This window comes from Molossus molossus, unplaced genomic scaffold, assembly GCF_014108415.1.
Source record: "Molossus molossus isolate mMolMol1 unplaced genomic scaffold, mMolMol1.p scaffold_m16_p_17, whole genome shotgun sequence".
Lineage (NCBI taxonomy): Eukaryota > Metazoa > Chordata > Mammalia > Chiroptera > Molossidae > Molossus > Molossus molossus.
Genome location: NW_023425352.1, coordinates 36,959,447 through 36,978,150, shown reverse-complemented (window position 1 = coordinate 36,978,150; position 18,704 = coordinate 36,959,447).

Genomic DNA, 18,704 nt, shown 5'->3' with positions numbered 1-18,704 from the left:
CTGGGGATCCAGCTTGGGGTTGAGAACCCATGCTTGTCAGGGGGCACCTTTGCAGTTTTGATATCCCAGTGGAATCTCAGACACCACGTGTGGGAGCGGGGCCAGCCCTTTCTTTTTTTTCCTTTATTAATTTAAATTTTTTTCCCTTTATTGATTTTAGAGAACGAGGAAGAGAGAGGGAGAGAGAGATAGAAACATCGATGATAGAGAACATTGATTGGCCAACCGGCCGGGCGGCCAGCCCTTTTTGCATCTCCACCTTCCTACCAGTCTTGATGTGGTTTCTTCTGTAAATCCTTGGTTATGAGACATCTCTTCAGCTAGTCTTCAGTTGGTTGTTCAAGTGGATTGCTCTGTATTTTATTTATTTTATTTTTTATTCTCACTCGAGGACATTTTTGCATCTTCAGATAGAGAGGGAGGGTGGAAGAGAGAGAGAGAAACATTGATGTGAGAGAGAGAGACACCAAGTGGCTGACACCCACATGAACCCAACTGGGGCCAGGGACAAACTGCAACAGAGGTACATGTCCTTAGAGGGAACTGAACCCAGGACTCTCTGGTCCACGGGCCAACACTCTAACTGCTGAGCCAAACTGGCCAGGGCTGGATTGCTCTGTATTTTAGTTATAAATCTAGTTTGGTCCTGGGAGGAGGTGAATGTAATATCCACCTACTCCACTGCCATCTTGAATCTCTGTATTTCTGTCAATTTTCATCAAAACGTGTTGACTATTACAATTATATATATTTAACTGATGATGAGGTTGGCAAGATAAACATGTTTTTGTCAAGACACGAATGTAGTAAGTGGCAAAGGGTGAACTGGAATCTGGATCTTTCTGACTGCATAGTCTTTGATCTTAACAAATAACTACACTGTGAAAGTTCAAGGGCACCACTGAAGCTTTGTGAAGGAGAACGACATCTTAGTGATGTGAGAATACAAAAGTAATTGAGCTCCCTTTTCCCCTCCTTCTTTACTTTCCCTCCACCTTCTTTTCTTTTCTCCTCCCTTCACTTTTCTTCCCTTTTGGAACAATTTCAGCCTAATACCTCTGCTGAACTTGGGCAGAGCAAGTTAGGCACCTGTGGAGGGTGGGGTAGGTAAAGGAGGAGGTCTCAGGGCAGGTTATTAGAATTCAGAGAGCAAGGGACATTCTCATAGAAGCTTCCCTGCATGAGGAGGCAGAGCTGACCAAGGTGAATGTCTTGTTATGTTAAAAGGATTTAAACAAACCCCAGTTTCCCTTTCAACTCTTGCTTTCCTTACAGTTTTTTTCTCCACTCTTTCTCCATCCCTCCCCCACCTTTTTTTGGGCTACTTTCTGCTCTTCCAAAGCCTTTACAAACTGCAGAAATTGCAAAAACATCTTTGGAAAGAACTGTTCTGACAGATGCTAGAAGGGAATTGAACCAATGATCCCAAGCAAGAGGTATGAAAACCAGAAAATCTCCAATCTTTTCCACTGAAGGTTTTGCAAGAGTTAAAGATGAAGAAACCTTCAACCTGAGCTAGACCACAAGTACATATACCCCTCTCTACACCCTATAAAACTTCAATTCTGCTTTAGTTAGGGGAGTTACCTGATGCTCCAACGGTGCTCCTGGGTGTGCATAAAACTCTAACCTCTAATTGAGTCATATAAACTGATGTTTTTCCTTGACAGTGTTCATAGGGAAAAGGGAGAGTCATAACCTATTCTGGGATATCAGTCTGAGAAGGGTGTTGGAGGGCATTCACAAGGAGGGACAGCTTGGGGTGGGGCATTCAACAGTGGGTATAGAAAGCATTCGTGCAAGATCCACAGTTAGGGATCTAATCTGAAATTTTTAAAAATTCTGGAGGTGCAAAGGTAAGGGATTTTTACATATGTTGTTTCGATGTATCTTTTAGCATCTGAACACACAATACACAAATATGCAGAATAAGAACTGTGTAATGAATGAATTAATGAATAAAGGGCCTGAGAGATGGTTTGGGGTAGAAATGTGAAGAACGTTGTTGTAGCATAGTGGATGTTCCATTTTCCAACAAGGGGAAAGCATTTCTGTTTTATTAAGCCATAAAGTGTTGGGGATTTATTTTCCTGATGAAAGCACTCTGCTGTGTTATGAATGTTAATCCTCAATATCCCAAATCCTACTCTAAAAAAATACTGAGCACCACAACAATAAGACAAAAGCCCAAGTAAAGTAAACATTCCAGAGGCCTCTAGAGGTTAACTATAAGTCTGGAAATAATTATCCTATTGCTAAAAAATAAATAACATATGGGAAATATAAGCAGTAGGGGAGGACTTCCTTGTCTTAAGCAGGATATTATTTTTTAAAAACTTTTGACAAAGTAATATTTGATTTAAAATGTTCTAAAAAGCATAACATATAATATTGTTTGGTATCTAATATTGTTTTTATGATCTATTTTATATTATTAGAAGTGTTAATAATAAACTATGGCATTTAATATTATTCTATGTCCTACTTTTTATTATATAAAATTGTTCACATTGCATATTAAATAATTTAATTCAATCTATAGAAAATAGACATTAAAATATCATTAAAATATATATGTGTATGTGTGTGTATATATATATACATATATATATATGTATGTATGTGTATATATAAATAAAACCCATCGCTCAGTCAAGAAAATAAAAGAAAACTGGATTTAGTCTACAGTCTTGTTTTCGTCTTTCTCTTTTATTATTTTCTAAGCTCCTTGAAGAAGGTGTCTAGATTGTGTCCATATCCTCCTTTTGTCCTCCTCCCACGGCAGTCTGGTTTCTGTCGTTACCACCCCACCAAAACCCTTTTCACCCAGAAGCTGATCTTCTGGTCATTAAATCTGAGATACAGATTTAGTTCTTAATTTACTTGACTGCTAAAAGCATTCAGCACTACTGACCACTTCTTGCAACTCTCTACAGTATCGATGTTCCCGACACTACTTTCTTTTCTAATTTCTTCCTGATTATTCAGCCTTGTCTTCTCAGTCTCTCTTTCCCCATTATTTTTCCCAGTTGTTTAATGTTATGATATATTCATCATATCACCCAAATAAAAACACTGGGCATCATCCTCGACCCCTCACTTTCCCTCTGTCTTCACATCCAACTGGTTCTGAACACTCTATCTCCATTCTTTGTCCTCACATCCTTTCCACTGGTGCTATCTTAGTAAACACTCTCATTATCTCTCACCAAGTGATTGCAAAAGCCTCGTAATTAGTCTCCCTCTTTCCAGCCAGACTCCCCACATTCTTTATAGCTGCCACCAGTACGATGGTATCATATAACTCCCTGTTAAAAACCTTTCAGTGGCTTCCCATTAATTGCAAGATAAAGCCCAAGGTCTTTGTGATAGTTGACATACCAGATTTTCCTTTTTAAAGTCCGGACACAGCCTGCCTCTTTCGTTCTCCAACACAACCCTTTGGTATGAAACTCTTCGAGTTCCCACGTTCACCTTGCTGTTCTACGTGCCTGCATATGTGCACAGGCCATTCTCACAGCCCAGCTCTCCCCTTCCCCTGGAAGCAGGCAACTCTTGTCCATGCTCTACTGTTCCACAAAAATGCTTCTCCTGTACTCTTCTTCTCACTCTACATAATCTTCTGCTCCCAGACCTTTTAAATGTATAGCTCAACCTCTCTTCTAGATTTTAAGACACTACATCCAACTTCTTAATAGATATCAGTGGATACTTCCTATCTCTTTGACTCATCTTTCGCCTCAAACTCATTTCTATCTTCATAATTCAGGTTAATGACACCATCTACTTGTCCTCTGCAGGAAACTAGAACGCTCCTTTGTTTCCTCCTCTTCCTTACTTCTGCATACACAATTTATATTCGGTATGGTTGCTTCTACCACCAACATATGATTCAAACTGACTCACTCATTAGCACCTACACTGTTGGTGCCCTAAGCCAGAGCTGCATTATTCTTGACCAGCTCAATACCCTACTTTGTTACCTCTGCCTCTATTATCTCACAGTTACCTCAAGTTCTCTTCCTCTATTCTACAGGCAGAGTTATATCTCCATCTTAACAAGCTGAACACATTATACCTGTGCTCACAGTTCTTCAGCAGCTCCCTGGTCAAAAGCAGCAGCTAAATTCATCTGTGTGATCTTGAAGAACTTCCTCATAAGTCCCTTGACTTACTTGCTTTATGACTTCTACCACAAAGACGCATATGTGTTGAGACTTAGAAAGCTAATTGTTTTTAAATTGGTAAGTGACTACCGTTTTTGTTTTGGTAAGAAAAATGTGTTATAGCATGAAACTTTTTAAAAGTAAGACTAGACACAAATAGAGCTTAGAGTTTACACTTATACAAAGAAACACTAGTGAATGGCCAGTAGCCTTCCTTATGTATTCAAAACAAAACAACTAAAACCTCATAGAAGTGGTTTGATAATTAAAGAGCTACTGATATATTTTTTCTCTTTTCAAATTTTATTGCTATTAAGATATTTTTATGAAAAATCTACCTCTTTGTAATGTAATTTAGGTTTTTAAGAAAACAATGGCCAATTGTTTTTTTTTCTCAGTTGATTGTAAATTATTCTCCTTAAGTTAAAAAAAAACACAAAAAAAACTCTAAAATTATACAGAGGTATTTGGTTTTTATTTTTTTAGTTTAAACTAACTCAGAAATTGTAACAGTTAAATTCTTTATTCTTTTGCATTACCCCTGTCTTCACCAAACGTTATTTGAAGCAAATTGATATTTTTGAATCTTGGCAATACTCAAGGGACATTACCAGCAATAGATTTTCTTCCAAAAATCCAGAGAATGCAATGAGAGCCTAATCTGGTCTCAGTTAATTATATGTTTGTAAAGCATTCTGCTGGTGTTGTTTTCCCCTCCTGTATTTATTTTTAACACAAACGTATACACTCCACCAACTGTGGCGCAACCACAGTCATACACTCTAAACTCTGAGAGTTTATCTCCTGGATCTAGTTACTCAACATCCAACAAATATGTATTGAAAACTTGCATGAGACAGATGTGACTCCTACCTTCATGGAGCTTACATTCCAACAAATAGCATTCACTGAACTTAGTACGTTCCATGCATTGTATTCACTGAACTTAGTACTTTCCATGCACTGTGCTAAATGTTCTAATAGCATCATCTCATTTAAACCTTTACGCTCACGCTACTAAAGTAACTACTTATCATTAGGGTTATTGTTGTCATTTTTGAGACAAGAAAACAAAAACTTAGAGAGATGAGTAACTAACCATGGTTTTGATGGAGGCAGCATTGTGTCTAGCTCAAAACTCAGAAACAGTCCTTTTTGTAAATAGTGTTGGTCACGTATACAGTAGTGGCCAATCAGCTGTAAATTTTAGGTGAGACTTCTGAAAATTCTGTTTAAATAGGATACAATCCAGCTGGCAGAAGCCCTTTTTGTCCCTTGGGCTTTATTGTTCTTTCTGCTGAGATTAAACAAAGGCCCGCTATCTCAGGCTAATATTGACCAAAGAAAAAGACCGAAGGAAATGCAAAGATAGCTACAACCATTCAGACTGCCCACCTCTGGATGTTGTGCTTTGTGAGGAAAAAAAAAAACACAATTATCTTATTTAAGCTACTCTTACTGGGTTTACTATTACATGCAACCAAACCTAGCCTCTGCTGCCACCCTTGGTGATCCCTTCTTCACAGAGCAGCCTGAGTGACCTTTGAAATGTACATTCAATCTTATCACTCCCCTACTTCAGTGTGGCTCCCATCTCACTGGACAAGAAATCCAAATCTCCCAGACTTACAAAGCCCAATGTGAACTGCTTTCTTCCTGCCTCTCCCAGCTCACCTCTAACCTGTCTCTTCTGTGCCTCCCTCATTGACCTAGCTTTCTATTCCTAGAACATGCCAAGTCAACTCTCAGGGCCTTTCTATCAGAACACTGGGTTTTGCTCTGCTTGCCTGGATCCTGTCACTCAGATATTAGCTTCTTGCCACCACGTTAGAGAGGCCTCCCCTAACCACCTGTTCTAAAGTAGCCACCAGCAATTCACTATCACAACATCCTACATTAATTCTTTCGGTGGAACTTACTACTACCTTATGTTTTTCTTGTTTATTTTTTGTATTGAGTTGTGTATCATCTGTATCACCTCTATCAAAATCTAAACACCAGTTGGAGTAGGTATCTTACCTGTTTTGTTTCTACTTAACACCTCTGGCACCTTAATAGTGTCTGCCACATAGTGAAAACTCAGTAAACATCTGTCAAATGAACAAATCATGTTATAAACCTCCTCCTAAAAGATATAAAACTGTACTCTAAATTCCCTGTATTTATTTCATTCAGGTTGTATGATTTGAACTATTAAAATACTTTAGCACAGTTTAGGGTAAAAATATTATTCCATATTTTTTTCAAAATTATGCTTTATTCTGGCCATGTTGCTGCCAGAATAATGAGAAGATCATTTAGAGCTAGACCAGTAGTAATAACATGTCTAAAATGAGAGACAAATAGTTATAGGACACATTAAAAATCAATTTTAAAGTGCTTTTTACAGATTTATTATGGAAAGAATCTTCATATTCTCATTTAATCTATATGTAGTTCCTAATCAATACTATAACATTTAAGTTACTGATGAGGAAAATATTGTTTAAATTTTTGCTTCTAAGATTCTCTACATAGTGTCTTGGGTTGAATGGGGATATGCAGCAAGTTTTAAGTTTACTTTGGGAGCTTTTTGAGAAGACACACACACATCCAGAGTCTGAATTACTGAACACTTAATGTTGTTCCCTCATGATTCCTTTTTAACATTGTAAGATGGAACAGCATAGTGGTTAAGGGTCCAGGCTACAGGTTCAAACTGCCTGAATTTGAATTCAGGTTCTGCCACTTACCTATATAAGTATGTCCTTATATACATTACATAACCTCTCTCTGCCTCAATTTCCCTCCCTGTAAAATAGATAAAAATAATATTTACCTTAAAGGTTGGTATGAGGATTAAAGAAGGCAATATAGGGGTTATGGACTGAATGTTTATGTGCCCCCCCCCCAGTCTGTATGTTGAAGGCTGAACCCTCAATGTGATAGTATTTGAAGATGGGGCCTTTTTCTTTTAATCCTCACCCAAGGATACTTTTTTTCCATTTTTATCTTCAGATAGAGTAGGAGAGAGAGAGAGAAAGAGAGAAACATCGACATGAAAGAGACACATCAATTGGCTGCCTCCTGCACAACCCCAACGAGGGCCGGGGACTGAACCACAAATGAAGCACATGCCCTTGACTGGAATTAAACCATCAACTCTTTGGTCTAGGCCGATGCTCTACCGCTAAGCCAAACTGGCCAGGGCTGAAGATGAGCCTTCAAGTAAAAATTTGTTAGATTAGGTCAGGAGGGTGGGCCCCTTATGATTAGTGACTTATAAGAAAAAGAAAAGAGCTCTCTCTCTCTCTCTATGTATACACTGAGGAAGGACCATATGAGAAAACAGCATAAATTTGGTCATCCGCAATTCAAGAAAACCGCCCTCACCAGGAAGTGATTTTGTCATCACCTTGATCTTAGACTCCCCAGCCTCCAGGACTAGGAGAAATAAATGTCTGTTGTCTAAGCGCCCAGTGGGTGCATTTTGTCGTAGTGGTCCAAGCAGACTGAAACTACAGGTAAAGCTTTAGAACTGTGCTCAGTGCATAGTAAGCACTCAATGAACACTGTCAATTATAATCATGAGTAACCAAACCTTTAAATGGAACCTATCAAAATCAAACATACTACAAAAAAAAAAAAAAATGCTTTTTCAGTTTAAACTGGAGAGGAAAGAGTTAAAACAGCTAGCCTATGACCTATGTCTCTACTAATGACCACAGTAATATTTCTGAAGCAAGAAGAAAGGCAGTTGGCCAATCTCATCTTCCTGGAAACATGGTCATTGATCTCTAGGCAAATACACTGATCATACATGCTAGGAAGAATATCCTCATATTTGGAATGCTTTTAACAGAATGTCTGTGTTTTAGGATTGCTTATGGTGTGAAGCATGGCTCCTGAGAGAAAATCATGTCATCTGTATGCTCCCCAATAAATGAGTGACCCATGTACTACTTAGAGACTTCATATATTATTCTGGGCAAGGAACATGTGTCTGATGCAAGAGAGAAGACTTGAGTAGCCACCCAGGTGTCCCAGACTTTTCCCCACATTTCCTGTGCCTCACAATTACATGTTTCCTTGAAATTATTAGTAAAACACTGTACTGGTAAGATCTCCTGACTGCTGTGAGCTTGATTTAACTCTCCAATCGTCTCTTTTAGCTCAGCATTGAAATAAAAGTTTGAACTATATTTAGTAAAGACCAGTAAGCATTCTGGAATACTTTGAGATGTTTTCAACTCATATGCATTGTCTAATTGAATCTTCTCAACAATCTTACAAGGTAGACATTGTTATTCTCACTTTACAGAAGAAGAAACTAAAGTTTAGAATCATTGTTACTATTAGAAGAATAATCATTATCTTTAAACCATTACGTCTCTGATGAGGATGGTGTGCCATTTTCTTGGCCAGATCCCCTGCCCTTACCAATTCAATGCACAATGGCCCAACTTCCCACTACTAACTGGAGCAGTTCTTTGCCTGAGGGTTTTTGTGATAGCCTGATACTGCGGTGCCTGTATCAAGGAAAAACTGCACCAGAGTTAGACAGACAAGGAAGACTGTGTTGCCCAACTATGGAGCACCAAGAAGCGTTCTGTGAATTCTAGAATATGTTGTATTCTGTGTGCTTTGTACTCTCTGATGCACAATTCCAGATACGACTAAACTTAGGCTGAGTTTCTTACCAATTTTTATGAGCCATAATTCAGGACAATACAGAAGTGTATCTGGAAGTAGGTAAAAATCATAAGGCAGTTACATTCTTCTAAAATTTCTCTTTTTAACATTCAAATTTTCAATCATTGTTAGATTCTCTTCCACTCATAAATATCTCTGTAACAGATAGAACAGAATTATTTTATTACTAATGACTAACCACAGGTAATTCACATGTTGTTATTTTTATAATACTCCAACAACTACTGCCTCATTTGGTTACCATTCATACACTAAGAGCCATGGGGGCCCAGGTGATTAGAGGCTCAGCTGTGTCGACGTCAATGTGATTATTATCTGCTTGGTCTGTTTGTCAGTCTAGTGCAGACTGAGGCAAATTTACAGAAATAACTGCGTTTTTCATAAAACACTGGTTTTGCTTCTTTGAGGTACATAGCTGACACTATTTGGTTCAATAGTTTTTACATATGAAATATCCCCAAATAAAACTTACCCTAAAAATATAATTAGAAATGTTTACATATAACGTAGTTTCTACTAACCACATTAGTTTCAGTAAATGGGGAAAAAAAACAAAAAACACCTCCCATATTTTCTCTTTTCAAGAATGTTTCTTGGGCCCTGGCTGGTGTGGCTTAGTTAGTTGGGAGTTACCATGTGCACTAAAAGGATGCCAGTTTGATTCCTGATTAGGGCACATGCCTGGGTTGTAGGCTCGATCCTCAGTAGGGTGTATGCAGGAGGCAGTAATTGATGCTTTGCTCTCACATTGATGTTTCTCTGCCTTTCTCCCTCTCTCTTCCCCTCTCTCTAAAAACAATTTCAAAAACCTTAAAAAACATGTTTCTTGATTCCCAGTCCAAGATAGTGGGATAGGAGGACCCTAAACTCACCTCTTCTTAGGAGCACATTGAATTTACACCTACAGACAGAAAAATTCCCCTGAAGAAGAACTGAAGGCTGACTGAACAGCTTGTATACAACAAACATGAGAGAGAGAGAGAGAGAGAGAGAGAGAGAGAGAGAATAGAAACAGGTTTCCTTCAGCTTGCTCCAGCTTCCAGCCATGTGACTTGCCCCCCGAGATGCCCCTCAGTTCACACCCACCCTAGTTACAGCTCCTATCCAGGTGTGGCTTGTTCCCAAGACTACCCAAGGCCTGAGCCCACTCTGTCTACATCTCCTACTGGCCTGCTAAGGCATTCCCAGTGCAGCTTGCCTCCAGGACTTCTCTTGGCCCATCTCCAATCTAGCTACAGCTCTGATAGCCCCAATCTAGCTACAGCTGCCCCCCAGGGACTCCCTGTGGCCCTCACAGGATCCAGCTCCAGCTGGCCCGCCAAAGACACTGAGCACACATAGTCTACAAAGGAGAAACTCCTATGCAAGCTCACTCCTCAAGACCAGGAGAGGTTTCTCTTTCACCTAATTCATAGAAACAAACACAGAGACAGAGAAATATGTCTCAAACAAAGGAGCAGAACAAAACTCCAGAAAAAGAACTAAATGAAACAGAGACAAGCAATCTATCAGATAAGGAATTCAAAACATTGGTTATAGAATGCTCAATGATCTCAACAACAACAACAAAAAAAAATAGAAAACATAAAAAAAAAAAGGAAATAGAAAACATAAAAAGGAACCAGTCAGAAATGAAAATTACAATAACTAAAATGAAGAATACGTGAGATGAAATCAATAGCAGATTGGATGAAGCCGAGAATCCAGTCAGAGATTTTTAAGGCAAGGGAATAAAAATCACCTAATTGGAAAACAAAAAGAAAAATAAATTTTAAAAAATGAGTATAGTTTGAGAAACCTCTAGCACAACATCAAGCAGACTGACATTTGAATCAGCGGGTCCCAGGAGAAGAGAGAGAGAAATGGACAGAAAGCCTGTTTAAAGAAATGTTGACTGAAAAACTCTCCAACCTGGTGGAGAAAACAGACGTCCACGTCTAGGAAGCACAGAGTCCCAAAGAAGTCCACACCAAGATACATCGTCATTAAAATGACAGAAGTTAAATCAACAAGGACGTTGTTTACCCTCAAAGTTGGAAATAAACAAAAACAAATAAGCAACTATTACACCAAATGGGTAAAAACCATACTGAAGAAAAGTGAAAAGGAAGAATCCAAGTAACTCTTAGCTACAGGACCATTACTCCTCTCAGTCTGAAGATAAAAGGATCAAAGTAAATGCAAAGAAAGCTTCAGTTTGACTTAATATGTTAGTTGTTCTATTGCTAATAGTAATGTCTGTCGGTGTAATAATTCCCAAGTTTACATATATTGTAGAATTGACCAAAGGAGTAAATATATTGATTTTGTAGGGAGCCAGGCTTCCTACAGTAAGAGAAAGGAGCTACAAATAAAAATGGTGAAAGTCAAAAAAGATATAAAATGGCTATTTTCCCCACTCTGTCCACTGAAAGGGCATGAACAATGACAGCTCACTGGCCATGAGCACACCTAGCTTCCAGATCTCGGGTTCTAATATCTCTCACTGCCCATTAAAAAAAAAAAACAAACACAAAAACCAGGGGTCTTTAGCAAAGTGCCTGATTCCAGGGCTGGGCTGGAAGAGTGAGCCTGGACCATCATGTGCCAGAAATAAAAATGTGCTCAAAGAATGACAGGCACAGAAGCCAGCTTGAAGGTGCCCCTCTGGCCAAATCTGGGACATCAGGCATCAAAATAGTAATGCTAGTAATGAGTTATAACCCACTGAATAAAATCAGAAACCATGGATCCATTCTTGACAAAAATACATAAATAAAGGAGAAGGAAAGACCCTTACAATGAAATGTTAACTAATACATGCAGAAGGAACGACAGAGTTTAAATATCACTATCTGTCAAACATTACAGTAATCTGAGTCAGGCAGGAGCCATCAATGTACTAAAAAGAATAGGATGTTCACATAAGTTCACATAATTTCCCCCCAGGTTAATTATTTATTACAAAGGGGAAAATAGTAACTTTACAGTAGAGAAACTTGAAGGACACCTCCAAGACTTGGTGATCAAAGTCAACATCACCGATATCAGAACAAGTTACAATCGCCTGCCACCTGATAGGATCTTTAATTTACTTTAATTTATCCACACATTGTCTTACTTTGTCCTGACAGGCAGGGCCTTCCAATGCCAAGTCCTCAGCACTCATCCTAAATGCCCGAAGGGAAGGAGCATGGGCTCTGACAGAAGGAAAAGAACTTGTATTCTTTCAGCTTGCAGATTACTTGATACGAAAGTCTCATATGTTTATCTTTATGTTAATTCATACTTATTCAAACTCCCAGTGAGTTATCCTCATAGAAAATAATTAGGGAGTGTCCCATATAATCTAATACACATAAGCCCCTACACATATATTGAGAACCTTCTTCGTATAATAGGCTCTGAAGACTAAAAGTGGTTGAAGATGAACACTGCTTAGTTTTCCTAGTGCCCTAACGTATATCCCTAACTTTTTGGACACACTGTGTGTGTCCCATTAGTCAACTATGAACACACGTGTATTGAAATCATTCTTTAATTTTCCATAAACTGTCTTGCTATTTTTGCTGTGTTTCCCTGCATGGGAAAATAAAAGTAGTCTGGGTAGAAATATTCTGTAAAATAGGTTAAGGTGCAAAAATAAGGAGAAAAGACTGAAAAGTCAGAAGTACCTATGCAAGGAAATACAACCGAAATATTGTTAAGATAAAATACCTCCTAATTTTACCCTGGCTGGTTTGGTTCAGAGATTGGAGCATCAGCCTGTGGTCCAGAGAGACCCGGGGTTCAGTTCCCACTAAGGGCGTGGATCTCGGTTGCAGTTTGTCCCCAGCCCTGGTTGGTCGTGCGGGTGGCAGCCACTCAATGTGTCACTTTCACATCGATGTTTCTCTCTCTCTCTCTCTTCCTCTCTCTCTCTCTTTCTCCCACTCTATCTGAACAAAAAACAAAAACAAAGAAACAAAAAAAAAACAACCTCTTAATCTTGAATAAATGCTAGGTCTTTCTACATAATTTAGAATTTTTGCCAGTCTAGGCATGCAAGTAGGTGTCTTGAAATTCAAAATGATAATGTAAAATACAGCAAACCAGGTATTTTTGAAAGAGAAAACTGAGAAGGTTAATGCATATTTGGTTTCATATACTCTGTGTGCTAAAATCTTTATTCCAATTAGTTGAATCTACCTAGTCCGGTAGAGGTCTTTTAAGACAGATAACATGTAGACACTGAGAAATTTGTTGGGAATGATGGAACCAGAACTTTGGAATGAGACATCTATGCATGCTTGAGTTAGTCTCTGATCCTTAAATCTAAAGCCTTCACTACATTTTCTCTGAATTCCTAAGTTTTTCTCCATTATAATTTCTCAATTCTGCTCCTGCATCTGCTGCCTTATTTTCACAGTTCTTGTTTACATAAAACCCATCTATTGGAGAAGAGACTATTTGGTAGGTTCTCTTCAAAGGTATCACATCCCATAAATCGAAGTATCTCCACCATCTGTGTGATTCCATTGTCATGCTCCACTGCCTTGTCAACACTGTCCCAACATGTGATCCTGGGACCAAAGGTACATCGCCCTAGAAAACGTGCTCCATTTATTCTCTAAATTTTATGGAAATAAACCCCAGGGGTGTGTGTGTGTGCGTGTGCGCGCGCGCGGGCACGCACACCTTTTATTTATCCTAAGATCTGAAGAAAACTTTCTTTTCCTCCACGCTAAAGAAACCATGACAATTATGACTAAGAAAATGTTTCTAATTATAGTAACATCTACATTTCTCTTTCTTCAGTTCCCAGTCTTCTATGATCTGTGTTGTTCTATCCCTGGGGAATAGAAATTTTCAAAATTTACTTTGTATCCCATTTTAGTAAATAATTCTGTAAGATTTTGTTTCTCTCCAATAGTTGAACAAAATGCTGGTAGTTGTTTTACTTGTTACCAAAAAGAAGGTTTCTACCTGCTTACTCTGCCCTGCGGCTTCCTCTCTAAACTCCACTCTCTTATGATACTGTAATGTCTGCAATGATCTGGGATCACATCTATGATGTAGCAAAGGCGAGAGTACATTGGATCTTATTTGGTGGAGAGGAATCAGAGTTGAAAATAGATTCCAAGCATTGTGGCACTAATAGCTTTCTTCACAACACCACTAAGCATCTCTGCACAGCAGGTTTTCAGATATATTACTGTCTACCACTTCAAGTTCCTAATCATATAGGTTCCTCTTATTTATAATAGTGTATGTGTTTAATCCCAGAGTGAATAGAAGGTTCAAAACTCAATATGGATAAAATATACCTTTTGATTAGAGGTCTATTATAACTTGCATTGCAACTAAGTTGATCTTTGATAGAGATTAAATGTAATTTTAAAGTAAAAACAAATACTGCTCTATTGGAGTCTATGGCTAAATTCAATGACATGAAATAGAGAATTTATAGTAATCTTAACATTATGAACCAAAGTTTTAATTTATTTTACAACAAGATGGAAACCCTTTAAAAGAATAGCTCAAACAGACTTAAAACTTAAGTAAAATTTTTGAAGTCTCACTTGAGCAAATTTAAAGAATAAAATCACCACTTACAATATTTACATGTTCGTACCTTCCTCGTTGACTTCAGTACAAACCTCTGTGTAGCAGATTTTTTTCACTCATCTTTTGAATCTTATCCCAGCATACTGCTTGCATATCTTAGTAACTGGAAAGAAAGTACTGAATTAGTGAAACTGAACTTTTTTAAAAATCTTGGGCCTGGAAAGAAAGCAAAAGATCCTGCGCTCTTGTTTAGGGATTTGCTATTGTGAAATTGACTGATATGCACAATCATACTGTGGTAAGCGTATGGCTACCCTCTTACTGAACCCAGCGGGGGCAAAGATTGACCCCACTGGTGGAAATGAATCTCAAAGAGGTCCAACTTTACCATTCAATTCTAATTTTGTGGTTTTAGTGGTAAGAAAAATGCAGAAAATAATAGGTTGTCCACAGCAGAAGAGTATATGTTGGTAGAAAAGTAGTTAATGGTACTCTAATTAGTGAAAGGCAACATGACTTTGTCACAGACTAATTGGTGTCTTAACTACTTGTTGAGACTGCTTAACCTCATCCAGTGAGTATTGAGACAACAACTTCATACAACACAATGATGCTGATAATACTACTAATCATGGCTATGTATATATTCAGAGAGATCCTCTACTATCCCTTTGTTCTTTAAGGACCATAATGTATCTTTTATTTCTTTTTATTTTGGGTATGTTATGTGATTAAACAAAGGTTGCCAAACATTTAAAGTTTTATTTTGTTTGTTTCTTATTTTATTGGAAGGAAGTTATTTTTTCTCTTCCATTGATTCCACAGCTCACTACAATTAGAATTACCATAATGGTAGGATGTGGTTGGTAGAACTATATGACTTCATCCTTTATAATCACCAGCATGGCATTTCCCGAAACAAAACACTACAGGGTATCAGTGAAGCCGAGTCTCTCTTCTCGGATCTAATGTTTTTGTGCATGCCAGTCTCAAACGCTGACTGCATCATAACCCTGACAGCTGCCAATGTTAGAGCTGTAAAACAACAGAAGAGCAATAATAAAGCTGCTATTTGTGTTTTATAGAACTCTGTAAAGTGTATAGAACTGTGTAAAGTGAGAAAATAGAGTATCCAAGGGCTGGGTTTTTAAATATTCCCAATGGTCTCCATCTTTCTTCACAACTCATTATGGCAACATTTCCAAAGCTCTTTTTTTAACTATGGTATATTTTAAATATATATATATACACATATGTATATATGTATATACACACACACACACACACACACACGCATAAATATATATATACACACATAAATACATACACACTTATATATGAAATCATTGAAATCTAACATTTGTCAATGCAAACCTAACATTTTAATCACTTGTCTGAACAGCATTCTTTTGATGGTTCTCATATTGTACTATTAAGTAGTTTATATTTCATTGGGATATATAGAAATATAAGATGCTTTAGAAACTTTAAATAGATGGCTTAACTAAGCAAGTGCTCTCAGTTAAAAACTGCTCAAACCCTGGCCAGTTTGGCTCAGTGGTTAGAGCGTCAGCCTGCGGTCCAGAGAGACCCAGGTCTGGTTCCCGGTAAGGGCATGTACCTCAGTTGCAGTTTGTCCCCAGCCCTGGTTGGTCATGTGGGTGGCAGCCTTTCATGTCAATGTCTCTCTCTCTCTCTCTCTCTCTCTCTCTCTCTCTCTCTCTCTCTCTCTTCCTCTCTCTCCCTCCCACTCTATCTGAACAAAAAATGAAAAAATGTCCTCGGTTGAGGATTAAATAAATAAATACTGCTCAAATCTTGAGCTCTGAGTAATATTTTCTAGTACAAAGGTCTAGCTTTATTTATACTTATATTAGTGCAAAATACTATAATGATACACCTAAGGAACTGATTGGCTTTCAAATGTTTCCTTGTTTGTTTTTAGAAACTTTATCAGCATCTCCAAAAGTATCTGAAGGACTTATTAATAGTTACACTAATATTAACTTCTGCTGTGGTCAATTAAAGATGACTACACATTCTTAACTACTCTTCCCATTGAGGCTAATTTTCTTCCTCTTCAATCCAAGATGGCCTTAGTAACTTGTTTGACCAATAGAATGTGTTACATCCTGAGGCTAGATTAACAAGACACGTTGCAACTTCCCCAGGCTTCTTGAAACTCTCTCTCTGGGAGCCCTGAGGTGCCATGTAAGAAATCTGGCTACTCTGACACTGTCACATTAGAGAGACCATGGTACATGCTCCAGTTGATGGTCCCAGCTGATTCTAACCTTTTAATTATTTCCCTTAATAACCATCTTGGATGCTCAAAACCAGTCTAATTACCAGCTTAATACCACCAAGTATCTTTAGTTGATATCACATGGAACAGAAGAATCACGCAACTGAGCCCTATCCAAACTTCTAACCCCATATTATGAAATATAATAAAATGGTAATTGTCTTAAGTTGCTAAATGAAAACATTTTCTACTCATAACACTTCTGACACCAATTTTGTCCCCACACCAAACAATTCTGCAACTTTTCAGATACCAGTAAGGTGCCCTAAAATTCAATTTAATTCTTATACTAGCTATTTGGAGCTCAAATAAACCCCATAGGTTAAGAGCACAAGACTCTCCCCCTACACACACACACACACATACACACACACACACACACACTTTAGATGTCAATCACAAGTCCTGTACCTCCAATACTTCTGAATGACTGGCTACAAATTGGGGTTCACAAAACTCCCCCCTCAATAATTTGCTATTACAACTCACAGAACTCAGGAAACACTTTACTTATGTTTATCAGTTTATTATAAAGGATATTATAAAGAATATAAATAAATGCAAATAGGCATATAGGGTGAGGTCTGGAAGAATCCTCAGTGCAAGAGTTTCTGTCCCCAGAGTTGGGGTGTGCCACCCTCCCAGCATATGGATACATTCACTGACTCAGAAACACTCTGAACCCCACAGGAATTTTTATGAAGGTGTCACCATGTAGGTATGACCCATTACTAAATCAATCTCCAGCTCCTCTCCCCTCCTCAGAGGTGACCAGCCACCAGCCAAGAGCTCACAAAATTCACCTTATTAAAACAAAAGATGCTGCTATCACCCAGGAGATTCCAAGGGATTTAGGAGCTCTGTGTAAGATATTTCTATTACTCCCATTTCTCAGAAAATTACAAGGGTTTTAGGAGGTCTATGTCAGCAACTGGGGCAGAGCCCAAATATATATATTTTTATTAAGGCACAGCTGCTAAGATTTGCAGGTACTTTGTTAGCAGCAATAAATAACTGGAACACACATATCTTGTTGCAGTGTCATTTATTATCTTATAAAATAGGTTGGGTTTTATTGAAATTAGTTCGAAACTCTATTTTAATTATTTTGTGCTAAAATATTATGAATTAATTAATTAATTAATTAATTAATTGTTTTAGCATCCAGTCTCTTTTTCTAAAGGTAGCTTACTCTTTCTTTTGGGGAAATCCACCACTGAGAGCAGTCTTGGTTGATAGTTGCCTACAACTATGAAAGGGCGTAGTCCTTTGTCCCCTACCCTAAGTAACCAGGGGATAGCACTTTAAACATTCAACTCCTATAGAACTTTGAATTTTGAACTAGTAATACAAGAATACAAGACAGAATAAATTCTCTAAAACCTAAATATAATCATAACATTCTTCTCCTAAATATGATCCAATCCCTTAAAATTAGATCAAGTTTAAACTTGTAGCTTGGCAAAAAGTGCCTTTATTGTCTATTTTCAATTTATCTCTCCCACCTCATCGATGGCTCAGTGTTTCCCAGAGTCTTCATGGACTAATCATTCTAGACTACTGTTATGGGTTAAAATGTGTCCCTGCAAAAAAATATATATTTAAGTGCTGACTCCCAGCACCCCTGAATGTAACTTTATTTCAAAATGAGGTCTTTATAGTACAATTCGGGTGGGCCCCAATCCAGTATGACTCCTGTCTTCTTAAAATGGGGAAATCTGGGCCAGGGAGATGCGCAGAGGGAAGATTATGTGAAGACACACAGGGAGAATGCTGAGTGAACATGGAGTATTGTGATCACTCTGCAAAGCTGAGCAATGTGGGAGGCTATCAGAAGCCAGCACAGGCATTAACACATTCCTTCCCTGGAGCCTTCAGAGAGAGCATGGCCTGCTGACACCTTAATTTCAGACTTCTCACCTCGAGACCTGTAACACAATACATTTCTGTTGTCTTAATCCACCCAGTTTTTGGGACTTTGTATGGCAAAGACCAATACAACTACACACTGCTTC